Source organism: Zea mays, chromosome 6 (assembly GCF_902167145.1).
Source record: "Zea mays cultivar B73 chromosome 6, Zm-B73-REFERENCE-NAM-5.0, whole genome shotgun sequence".
NCBI classification, from domain to species: Eukaryota; Viridiplantae; Streptophyta; class Magnoliopsida; order Poales; family Poaceae; genus Zea; species Zea mays.
Genome location: NC_050101.1, coordinates 164,628,446 through 164,641,112, shown reverse-complemented (window position 1 = coordinate 164,641,112; position 12,667 = coordinate 164,628,446). Strand labels below are relative to the sequence as shown.

The window sequence follows — 12,667 nt, the reverse complement described above, 5'->3', positions numbered from 1 at the left end:
CCAAGGCTTCATGCAACTGCTGCCAGAAATGAGAGGTGAACTGCGTTCCTCTGTCCGACACTATCTTCTTTGGCACACCATGAAGACAAACGATCCGAGACATATACAACTCTGCCAATACTGCACTGCTGTAGTTGGTCTTGACAGGTATGAAGTGGGCTGACTTGGTCAAGCGGTCCACTACTACCCAAATGGAATCGTAGCCGGCTCGAGTGCGAGGCAATCCGACTATGAAATCCATACCGATTTCGTCCCATTTCCACTGAGGGATCTGCAACGGTTGCAACAATCCAGCTGGTCTCTGGTGCTCTGCCTTAATTCTTCGACAACTATCGCACATAGCCACATGCTCTGCGATTTCCCTCTTCATTCCGTACCACCAGAATTTCTTCTTCGCTTTGAGAATAAACCAGAATGTCATCAATGAATACCACCACAAACTTATCAAGATAATCCATGAATACACTATTCATCAAGTTCATAAAGAACGCTGGCGCATTGGTCAAACCAAAAGACATCACTGTGAACTCATACAAACCATACTTGGTAATGAATGCCGTCTTCGGAATGTCCGAAGGTCGGATCCTGAGCTGATGATAACCTGACCTCAGATCAATCTTGGAGAACACACTGGCTCCTCTCAACTGGTCGAACAGATCTTCTATTCTGGGCAAGGGATACTTGTTCTTGATCGTGACTTCGTTCAAAGCTCGATAATCGATACACATCCTTTTGGTGCCATCTTTCTTTTCCACGAACAAGACAGGAGCGGCCCAAGGCGAGGTGCTTGGCCGGATGTAACCTTTCTCTGACAGCTCATCAATTTGCTTCTTAAGCTCAACCAACTCTGGTCCAGATATTCTGTAAGCTCTCTTGAAGATAGGGGCGGTTCCAGGAAGAAGCTCTATGGCAAACTCAACTTTCCGCTCTGGTGGCATACCCGGTAAGTCCTTTGGAAACACATCTGGGAACTCGGACACAACCTTGATACTCTCAATTGGGTCTGCTTCACTGCTATCAACAGCTAGCTGATAACAACTTCCTTTCTTTGGCTCAGGCGGGACTAACTCGGTCACCACTTCCTCTCCTAGTGGGGACACCAACTTGATTGTCCTTTTATCACAACTGATAACTGCTTGATACTTATCTAGCCAATTCATCCCTAGGATGACATCTATTCCCTGAGTACCCATTACTATAAGGTTGGCGGGAAACGCTATCCCCCTTATTTCCACACTTATATTCAAACAAATGCTATCGGCTCGAATTCTACCACCGGCTGAGTCAATTTGAATGGGGGTTGACATGGTAGTAATTGGAAGATTATGTGCTTCTACCCATGATGCAGTAATGAAAGAATGCGTTGCTCCAGTATCAAATAACACTTCTACAATATGGGAGTCGACTGGGAACATACCTACTATCATGCCGGGGGTCTCCTGAACTGCTTCAGCCTCCAAGTGGTTCAGCCTTCCATGATTATAGCGCGGCTGAGAGCGATTGCCTGCTCCAGGCTGAGGCACATTCTGCTTTGCTGGGGCATTGGGGCCTGACTGCTGCTGGGCTACCTTCTTCGGACATTGCATCACCCAGTGGCCTTGCTCTCCACAGTGGAAACATGCCCTGTTTCCAACTTGAGCTGGTGCTGCCTGATTGTTCTACTGATTTGCTGGGGCAGGAAGACGAGGTGCTTGCTGATTCTGCCTCTGAAACTGACCTCCTGACTGATTGCTCTGACGGTTCTGGTACTGATGCTGAGGATACTGCCTTTGAAACTGCTGATGCTGCTGAGGTGGACGCTGGTTCTGCCTGAACTGCTGAGGTTGATTGCCTGAGAAACGAGGACGGCTGCTGCTTCTAGGTTGGGGTCCACTGATCTTGCGCTTACGATCCTCCATCTCCTTACGCTTCCTCTCTGTCATGATTGCTCTGTCAATCAGGTGCTGGAATGTCGGGAAGGTATGATTCATCAGTTGGTACTGCAGAGGGTCAACCAAGCCTCTCAGGAAACGGTACTGCCGCTTGGCGTCGGTGTTGACATCTTCAGGAGCGTAGCGAGACAATTGCAGAAACCTGTCCCGGTACTCACTGACAGACGATGACCCTTGCTTGAGAGCCAGGAACTCCTCCTTCTTCACTGTCATCAGACCTGCAGGAACATGGTACTGACGAAAGCTTCCTCTGAACTCTTCCCAGGTGATGGGGTCAGGGTGGGCATGGGTGGCGAGGTAAGACTCCCACCATGACTGGGCTGCTCCTCTCAACAGACGGGGACCATACAAGACTTTCTCCCTATCATCGCACTGAGCGGTATGCAACTCCCGCTCCACAGTGCGCAGCCAATCTTCAGCATCCATGGGGTCAGAAGAGTGAGCGAACATCGGTGGATGACCTCTCATGAATTCAGCACGCTTGTCTCTGGGCATCTGAGGCTGAGGCTAAGGTGGTGCCTGCTGCTGTTGCTGCTGCTGCTGCTGAATGGCGGCCAAGGTCTGACCGATGGCTTGAACTGCCTGAGTCTGCATCAGAAACATCTGCTCGATGGACATCGGGGGCGGGGGCGGCAGGTGCTGCTGCTGGGGCACCTCATCCTGCTGAGCGGCTCGCTCCTGCTGAGCACGCCTTCCTCCTCTGCGCCTGTTCTCTGACATCTGCAGAATGCAACCACACATCAGAACCGATCTGGCAAATCTTGCAGCATAAGAAAAGAGTATAGAATTCTTCAACAGCATTGAACAGATGAGCATCTTCACTGATCTCCAACACAGACCACACAGCTTCTCAGATAAAGAGGAAAGTGGAATAAAAGGTTTCCCAACTATATAACTAACTCCATTAACATAATAGGTAAACCAAAATGCAGGGGATACCCACACTCTGGTGACAATCATTACAAAGATCCAAACCAAACATAGTTCATCATGACAACCATAAATGCACAGGATATAGCAAACTACCCTGTCTAACTAAGACTTAACTAAGAACGAGACTAACGCTAAGACTGTAGCTTCTACGTATATATATTTTGTATTAATTACAAGATCCAACTCTAACGAGCTATGGTTCTAGAGTTATCTTGGTCTTGCAGTCGGGATTGCCATAAGACTGGTGTCCACGCCGAGGTGAGCGGTACGGGTGCTGAGTCCCGACGGGAGTGGGGGAACCATCATCCAGGTGACGACGTTCCGCGCGCTCAGCCCGCAGCAGGGCAATCTCAGCACGAGCCCTACTCAGCTCGTCTAGTGCATGGTCCAGCTCCGTGTTTAGCACGGCGGCTAGGTTGACTGTGCTGCTCAACCTAGGATTGCCCTCACCAGCAGGTGAAACAATCACGCCTCCTGTGCTGCCAGATGGACGGTGGGGGTAATACTTCAGGTCGAGACCGTCAGCTACCCCACCGAGAACCGAGCAGTAGTGCGAAAGCGCACGCCGTGCAGCATCTTGCATGGCTACCTCAGCTGAGTCCCGCTCAGAGATAGAATAGTGCTCTGAGCAGGCCTCCGCACCCTGGAGACTGTTCTCCGGACGGCGCACCAAGCAGGTTGCCTCCCAGCGGTCCGGGTAGACCCCGCGACTATGCTGGTAGACCACACAGCGATACTCGATGGACCAAGTACGCCGGTTAAGTGCCCGACGTAGCAGGGTGTCGAGCGCATCATGGAAGTGACACCCGCGAGCAGCGTCGCGAGTGATGGGTCGAGCAACCCATCCTTCCGGCTCGTGGTTAGCAGAGAAGTCGATGTCGTGGCTCGAGTCGTCGCCATCTCCGTCGTCTGGGTCTCCTCCAGCAGCTACTCCAGAAGTTGGGGCGCCCAGTGGTGGTGCAGGGGGCGCCTCCAGGGGAAGCACAGGGGAGCAGCTCCTCACAGACTCTATCTCCTGTTGGAGCGAGAAGGAAGAGCCCTGCTGCTCCTGCCGTCGACGTTCCTGCTCCTCATGCTGGCGGTGGTGCAGTCTCTCCAAGTGGCTGGACTGTCCGGCCACGGGACGGCGAAGCGGACGCTCAGCAAGGCGGGAGGGTAAGAAGGGGATGACGAACTTTCGTGCAGTGTGTCTAAGTCGAGCCATCTACAAAAGACATCGCAAGCAAAAGGGTGAGAACAGAATTAATATGACCAGCAAATAATGAACCATAAATAAATGAAGGATTAGAATAAAACATGATTTTCAGCAAGGTATAATATATAGTAGAACATAGGTTTGGTCGGTATGACCAACTTTTGAAGGGATATCAAAGTCAAGGCAGAGACAGAGGTCTATAGTCCTTAGAACGACCATTCTACTCTAGGTTAGCGGTCCTACAGTCAGCACGGCTTTGATACCACTTATGTCACACCCGGTTTTAGAAGGCAAACCGAATGCGAACCATGTACGTGCCAGGATCAGTTATTCACGTACACAGCAGTTACATAACATGGACATCATCACACAATGCTCAAAATAGTATTAAAAGGGAAATAATAGTCGATTACATCATACGTCTGAGACGTCCATATAGTTCTTACAATAAATCAAAGTGCGGAAAAGAAACGTAGATAACTGCGGCCTTCATAGGCAGCCGACTGGGGGTTGCCGCTAACCCACACCTAGAACTCGTCGTAGTCTTGGAACTCCTGGAAGTCTCCTTCCACAGCTTCTTCTTCGCCTGAGCAGTGGTTGCAATGCTGACAACCTAGGGATTGGGGGGGGGGGGGTTGGTGTGTAGAGCAAGGGTGAGTACACATCAACATACTCAGCAAGTATCCTATTTGGCTGTAGTGGACTAGCTTTATGTGGGGGGTAAGTCAAGCAGTTGCTTTTAGTTGGTCAGATTATTATTACTAATAGAGAAAGCCAAGTTTTAGAATTAACCCACGTTATTAACCCAAACGTACTCCTTTCCAAACGGAAAGAGTACCACTTACCAGCACCATAGCCATAACCAAAACCATCGATCTCATAGTCACCTGTACCAAAGTATCTCTGATCAAGTACCACTAATCACTGGAGCTCCCTTGGCCGCTCATAACCGCGAGCACGGCTGATATATCAGTTTTCAAACACTCTGCAGAGGATGTGCACTTTACCCACAAGCCGTGATTCCCTCTTGCCTCGGGCCGATCAAACCCTTAAACACTACCAAGGTGAATAGGCAGGGTTTCACTACGTAGCCTTTACAAAGATTCCCCGGGGCTGTAGCCGCCCGTTAGGTTTCCTAAATGTACCGCACTCCTCCCCAAGGGACAAATCAACCTTGGCAGAGCGAGCCGCATACACCGAGCCCCATTGACGGCACGACGGCGAAGCGAACTACACCCCAGATCCTCTAATTATTCAGCTAAGGGCATCCCATTCCACCCTCATGGTTGCACTGTTTTCTTGGGCGGTCATCCATAGAACAGGTCCTTACGGAGAGGCACTCGAGAAACCGCTCGAGCCCCCTTGAAGACCACAAGTACAACATCATAATAAGAGAAGGGAAAACAGCGTATCATAGATAATCTCATCATGTTCATTGATTAGAGTTGAGCAATAGCATAAAGCTAAACAATAATAATCCAACCCAAATAGGTAAACAAGGACATGGGTAACAAAAGCTAGTCAATCCTTAGGTATAGATGTGTAAAGCGGGAGGTGAATTAAATAATGAATAGGACAGAGATAGGTCAAGGGACACTTGCCTCCACCAACCGATTGCTGCTCAGGGGCTTCTCCTGTGGGTTCCTCGGGCTCTTCGACCGGATCGTTCTCTATGCGGTTGCAAGCATACATACATCCATCCATTGAAATTAGGAAACCAACAATACACCATACAAGAGAACAAGTAGATTAAACATGCATAGAATACCACATATAATAATGAGTTACTATGGTTAGAAAGAAATGAGAAAAGGTCTCGCGAGAGTTAAAGCTTATGTCCAAGACGCGCTACGGGTTGGTGAATAACTAGACGTCACGTGCTCTAGTTTTAATTGGTTCTAACAAAAGAATTAGCTACATGCACTAATGTAAACGCGATCACTTTTAGTAGATTAACATTGAATAAGATAGACGATTGGCTATACAAATTAACTAACGTAACCAATTTCCAAATTGAGACTCCTATCTTAATAATATAAACGACGTGATTAGCGCATATAGGATACAGGGGGGGGGGTAGACGGGGGTTAGGGGGTAGACGAAGCACGATGGGTCGCGCCAAGGCACGCGCACTACGCGAGCACGCACGCGAGGCCGCACGCACATGCCACGAACTAGCCGTGCGCACATCGGGGCCGAGCGCTAGCCGAGCTCAAAGCCGCGCGCCATAGGCACGCTGGGCCAAGCTCGAGGCCACGCAGGGGCCGACACGACGCGAGCAAGGCATGGCGGGGCGAGCGGGCAAGCACGCCGGGGAAAGCGAGTGCGGGCGAGCGAGGATACGGCCGGGCGAGGCCGAACGCGGGGACGGGCGGCCGAGCCGGGGCACGGGGGCGGCCGAGCTCGCCGGGCAGGGGCGGGGCGCGGCCGGGTGGGACGCCGGGGGCGCGGGCCGGGCGGGGTCGCCGGAGCGGAGCCGGGCGAGGTCGCCGGAGCGGAGCCGGGCGAGGGCGGCCGGGGCGCGGGACGGGGTGGGGTCGCCGGAGCGGGACCGAGGCGGCCGAGCTCACCGGAGGGGGCGGGGGCGCGGCCGGGCGGCCGAGCTCGGGGCGCGGGCGCGGGGGAGGGCGGGGCGCGGCCGGGCGGGCGGCGCGGGGTGGCCGGGCCGGGCGGGGTCGGTCGGGCGGGGTGGCCGGACGCGGGCGAGGTGGCCGAGCCGGGGCCGAGCCGGGCGGCGCGGGTGAGGGGAGGGCGCCGGAGGGAGGAGAGGGAGGGAGGAGAGGGAGGGGAGGAGGGAGGAGAGGAGGGAAGCCTCACCGGAGGGGGGCGGCGGCGGCGCGCAGGGCAAGGGGCGGCGCGGTTAGGGTTTGGGGGGAGAGAGAGAGGGTGAGAGAATGACGGGCGGGGCCCGCGGGAGGGATTTTTTGGAAAAAGAAAAGGGAGAGGGGGGGCGGCTGGGCCGGCCATGGGCCCAAAGCGGGGGCGCGCGGGGGGGAGGGGGCGGCCGGCTGGGCCGACCGGCCAGCTGGGCCGACGCGAGGGGGAGGGGGGCGGCTGGGCCAAAATGGGGAAGGAGGGGGGGAAGAAAAAGAAAAGGTTTTTTCTTTTTCTCTAAATCTATTTTCCTAGATGAAGGCTTTTCACATTTTTAAACACCCAAAAAGTATGCATGGTTCGACATGATGCTTCACCCAAAATAAAGTATTTTAAGGTTTTGCTTTACACGGGAACTAAAGCCAAAACCCGCTGCGACTTTGGAAAAGATCAAGGCTTAGCGAGAAGAAAAGGGAAAAAGGAAAGAGTAACACCTGAATTTGGTGAGATAAAAAGAAGAAAAAATTCTACCCCCAAATTCAGGGCGTTACAAAAAACCAGTGGGAAACTGCTGAGATACCTGGATGGTTAGTCCAGGGGATTTTGTTCTAATATTGAAAAACTTCCTACTCCTTTTGGAGAGGATGCGCTTTGCAAAATACAAAATGTTTTTCAAAACAACCCTGCATAAAATATTGTTGTTTCTGCAAATATCCTGAGCTCTACATATTCCATGCATTATATCTGATTTCCCCATTCCGCGGGTGAAGGTGGGCTGCTGAGTACGTTTGTACTCACCCTTGCTTATTTGTTGTTTTTCAGAAAAAGGAGATCAGGTAAGAGTTACGACTGTTCCCAATCTTGCCTGTGGCTGTTGGACCGCTGATTTGCTTCGCTGCGTATATCGGGCTTCTTCAGCCCCACTCTGATGATATGTCCCGAGTTGTGGACCAACTCTTAAAGTTGATCGCCACCTTTATAGGTTTGTCTCGTTTAAGCAGATCTGAAATCATCTGTTGTATAAATGTGTTTACTAGCCTCCTGGGACTAGTAATTGTATCACATTTGAGTCCCAGAGGATTGGGGACGCTTCAGCACGCGAGGGTTTAGAGTGGTTCGGGCCGCCGGAGCGTAATACCCTACTCCACTATGTGATGTATTGCTTGAGAGCTTGTATGAACTTATGAGTGTCTAAGAGAGCCTAGGGTTCGATCTCCAGTAACGTCGCATGCCTCCCCTTTTATAGCTGAAGGGGGGCATGCACAAAGGTACTGAGCCCCGACATGTGGGCCTAGGGACACAACAAAGATAGCTCTTGGAACCTCCAATTTTTGCTGCTGAGGCGGTCCTCTGGTGCCCTGACACCCGAGATCTCCATATCCTCGGCGTGCAAGGGAAGCTTCTTGTAGAAGGGACGATGAGTACGGTGCGCCGCTCGGCACATGCGTACTTTTTGCCTACAGACTGGTCTGATGCGCCGCCTGTTGGGTGACCTTGACGTCGTCTGCCAGCGGATTGGACAGGACACATTAAATGCTGGGAGGGCATGTCACCCGTTAGCGTGGTGGCAGGCGACGCGTCCTCTCCGCAATAAATGCAGAGACTGCACGACTTCGTGGGCCTTACGTCAGGCTCGGCCCGTTAGCTTCACGGGCCACAAGCCATGCGATAATAGTGGGGAGCGCAGGGGAAGGTCTGGACACGTGCCAGCACCGGACCCTTACTCATGCCAGGGTCCTTCTTGTCCCGGGACCTTGCCAAGGCTCGGACCTCACTCGAAGGGGGACTGGGATCCTCCCAAGGGGCCCAGCGTGCCTTCTTGGGGGCTCCGGACTTGTACGCATAGGGGTCCGGCGTCCTTCTATGGAGGTCCGGACCCAACGTTGAATACATGGAATGCACTTCCTTTCCTTGCCACGTGGCGCCCTTGGACCTGCCCATGTGGTGGGGTTGGGTGCCATTCTCCGTGTGGCCTTGAGGTGTTGCACGAGAGCGGCGCCTTCATGCTGTAGAAGAGGGTACCCCTGATCCAGGGTACCGACAGCCGCTTTAAAGCATTATGGAAGAAATTTTGTAGCTCTTGTGCTTTTTCATTGTGAGAGAAGACCCACCCATTACCGGTCCACAACCGTTGAATGAAATTTTTTTCGCCTCCTGGAGCCAGCTTTCCGGTGGAAAAATTTAGTGTTGGCATCTCTGAATTTAAGCCAAAGCATGCGTGAGTTTTGCCTGTTCTATGCCCTTTCAATTACCGCATAGCCAAGGATACGCATCTTCAATCTATTTCGGAGGTTCACTTCCATGTCAGATAGCCCCCTATTTTCTTGTGCCATGTCCAGTCTTAGAATAACTTCTAGGGCCATATACATAAAGAGTCTAGCATCAGGTATTAACTTGGAGCTCCATTCCTTAAGCGCCTTGGCCGTGAACTGCAGTTTGTAGTACAACCTATGAAAAGGCTCGCGATGTTGGGTCTGCGCCAACCAGGCTTGCTCAACTGTATGCTGAAAACCTGGTAATTTGGTCCAGAAATTCTCAAATTTAAAGGAACGTGGATGCCTCGGCATAGTTGTATTGGATAGGAGCAGCGGGCAGTGGTCAGAGACCGAGGATGATAGCGCATGTAGTCCAAATATACTGAACATCTCCTCCCACTCAGAGTTGCAGAAGAATCTGTCTAGTCTTACGAGAGTGGGGTGTCGTCTCTCATTGCTCCAAGTGAACTTCCTGTTTTGCAAAGGAATTTCTTTCAAGTCGCAAATGTCGAGAGCTTGCCTGAACAGAAGCATTAGGCGAGGGTTGATCCTAGAATTGTTTTTATCGCTTGCTTTGTATGTGCAGTTGAAATCCCCAAGGACCAACCAGGGGGAAGGTGGAGGAGGCCTCTGTGCACTCATCTCTCTTAGAAAATCAGGCTTGCGGCCTCTGCAAGATGGTCCATAGACGACTGTCAGGTAGAAGGAAGCACGACGATCCTTAAGAGAGACATTTGCGGATATGTGGAATTCTCCGATGGTAAAATTAGATAATCCGAGTAGGTCGCTATCCCAAAGTAAAAGAATACCACCCCGGGTTCCACTATTTCCTTCCGCAGGTTTAAAACTAAAATTATTAAGCTTTGGTCCTCCAAGCGCCGTCACAATGGACCTGTCGACCATTGATAATTTAGTCTCTTGCAAACAGGCAAGATGGCAAGTGGTGGTGGAGATCATCACGCGCACTGCATCTCGGCGCGCTTGCAAATTTAAACCCCTTACATTCCAGCACAGGATGCTAAAGTCAGACATGGAGGAGAAAAGGACCCCGATTAATTACCGACAGCTGGATGAAACTGCAGCACTGCACATTAACGACATTGAAACTTAAAGGGGCCACCAGGGCCAACACAAGCATGGCTGTTATAGGTCTGAAACAAAACAACAACCCAATACAGTCCAGGGTGCTCACAAAAGTAGTAGAAACTGAACTGAGATTCATTGATAAGAACCTAGATAAGTCAAACAACTCAATGTAGTCGTTTTATTTTCAATAAAATCTTAATTTATCTTAAAAAGTGCAAACAAGGATATGCATGCAGTTTAAGGAATAAACAACATAAGCAGTAATTTCCTTTTGAAAATACAAAACTCCTTGCATCATTCTTTTTAGATCCTTTTTCACATAAGTTTATTACCATAACATGAAAAACAAGAATACTATCCATCAGCTTAATAGACATGAACCACCAATGATCTTGTTATTGCATATTATTATGTTATCCTAAAAAGCTAACATGTCATGCATATCTACTTCACAGTGAACATAAATTGTGCATACCTCGCGTAGAACAAAAACATGGTTGAGAACACCAATAGGCTCCATGTCATTTAGAACAGAACACAAACTTGTCAGCCTTTGCATAGCAGCTTCCAGCTTGTTTTTGAGGCATAAATAATTATACTCAAGTCAATAGAATGATGGCAATATTTAAATAGTGGTGTGAAGTAACAACTTGACCGACATCTTAATTGATGAACTGTTGTCAGGATAGCTCTCGTATCCTGGAGTTAACAAGTTTGAAACACCCTTTGCTCTTGTGTTATTTAAGCGAAGAGCTGGTTGCTCTAGGGAAAGCTGGCAAGATTTTAGAAGTGAGACTTAAAGCTATAAGCCAAAAATCGTAAAGATAAACTCAGAAATTATCTACCTGCATCTCTAATGAGCCAAATCCACCTTCTGAATCTAGAATATTTATCAAATTCAAACCTTCCAACCCACCCATGATAGACTCAATAAGGGACTCCACATAAGAGATAGAATCTCTGCCAATTTTGTTAACCTACATTTCAAACAAAGATTCAATAATAAATATGCCATAACCGTATTCTTCCAGCACTGGATAACAAATATGATAAGGCATTGTTGGGTGTGTCCTCTACAGCTGGTCAATAGAGACCGAATTGGGCTTAACCCAACTATCGTCTCTTTAATCGGGCCCTTGATCGGGAGGGCCCACGCTAATCTCGGTTGGAGCCCCCAGGCACACGACGCTATAAATATAGGACTAAGGGGTCACAAGAAAGGCCAACGCTAGTACCTCACCCCAAAACCCTAGTCCCTAGAGGCCCCCATCGCCTAGGCGTCGGAGTGTCTAGAAACGCGACAACCTACAACGGCTCGGATCTCGATGCCTGCTGCTTCTCTGCAGGGCAACGATAAGACAGTAACAACAAAGGTGTGTTTCTCTATTCCTCTCAGTAGATCAGATCTACTCGTCATCTAGGTTTACTTTTAGTTACGGATTGGTATCTAGGGACTTAGGAATCGATCCTAGACACGATAGTTTCTAACAGGCATAACCTTTTATTGCTGCAAAGAGAAAAATGTGTCATTTGATAAAAATGAAAAAAAATTCAACACTGCTACTTTAGGACAAACTTAAGTTTTTTTATAATACTTTATTTGTCCAAAAACAAAGAGATGTGCATCAGTATATAAATTCAGCACTGAAAAACATAATCTTCTTAAGGCATGAATGAAAAATTTACTCAACATATATTAATGAATACAATCCTACCAGTTGAATCTAATATGCTATATTCTAAGGTAGTGCTTGCAACATGAACTAAGCAAACATTAACTAGCCCAAATAAAGCAACAGGTTTGGAAGAACCTGCTATGTATTTACGAACCAGGCAACAAAGTTTGCCTATTCCATCTAGTAAGAAACCAATAGTTGGGTCTATCGCATCCTGAAAGTTCAGTCAACAATTAGTATGGAAGGGAACAACATTTCTTTTTTGAGATGACAAGAAACCTCTGCTTTTAGAAAGCAATAGAATACTGGAACAACAACTTATTGAATCCAAGGAAAAAAATAAGAGCGGAGTAACTCACAATGTCAACAGTTTTCAATCGAGTAGATTTTGATGATGCAATCCCCACATGTTGGAAGTACCAAATCACCTCGCATTGAGACAAAGCAAGAGCAGAAAAAACCATCTGCACAATGTACCAGCATTATTACATCAATTGTGGAATAACATGATCTAAGGTGCTTTCCCCAATATGAAGTCATGAAGATCTTTGAAAGTATATAGATAGAGCCTACTCAAGTCTCATGGAATCTGCCAAGGTTATCTTTATTGAACAGAGAAATATTTTTTTTTGAAAACTAGCAGGAGCTCTGCCTTTCAATTAAGATAGGGAATAGGTTATGTACATGCTTAAAAAACGAAGAAACACCCTCCTAACATCATTCCAGACACCACGAAGGTGCAAAAGAACCAAAGAGAATCTACGACTCTACACCTTC

At 49.0% G+C, this 12,667-nt stretch overlaps 1 long non-coding RNA gene across 1 annotated transcript; it reads right to left on the bottom strand.

Annotated features, from left to right (window-relative positions):
• Positions 1-11,693: 11,693 nt before the first annotated feature.
• On the bottom strand, positions 11,694-12,404 carry LOC103630476 (uncharacterized). Its single transcript, XR_555086.2, has 3 exons — positions 12,250-12,404; positions 12,026-12,104; positions 11,694-11,721 (listed from the first exon to the last, which is right to left on the bottom strand). It is a non-coding gene; the product is annotated as an uncharacterized lncRNA (long non-coding RNA).
• Positions 12,405-12,667: the final 263 nt, after the last annotated feature.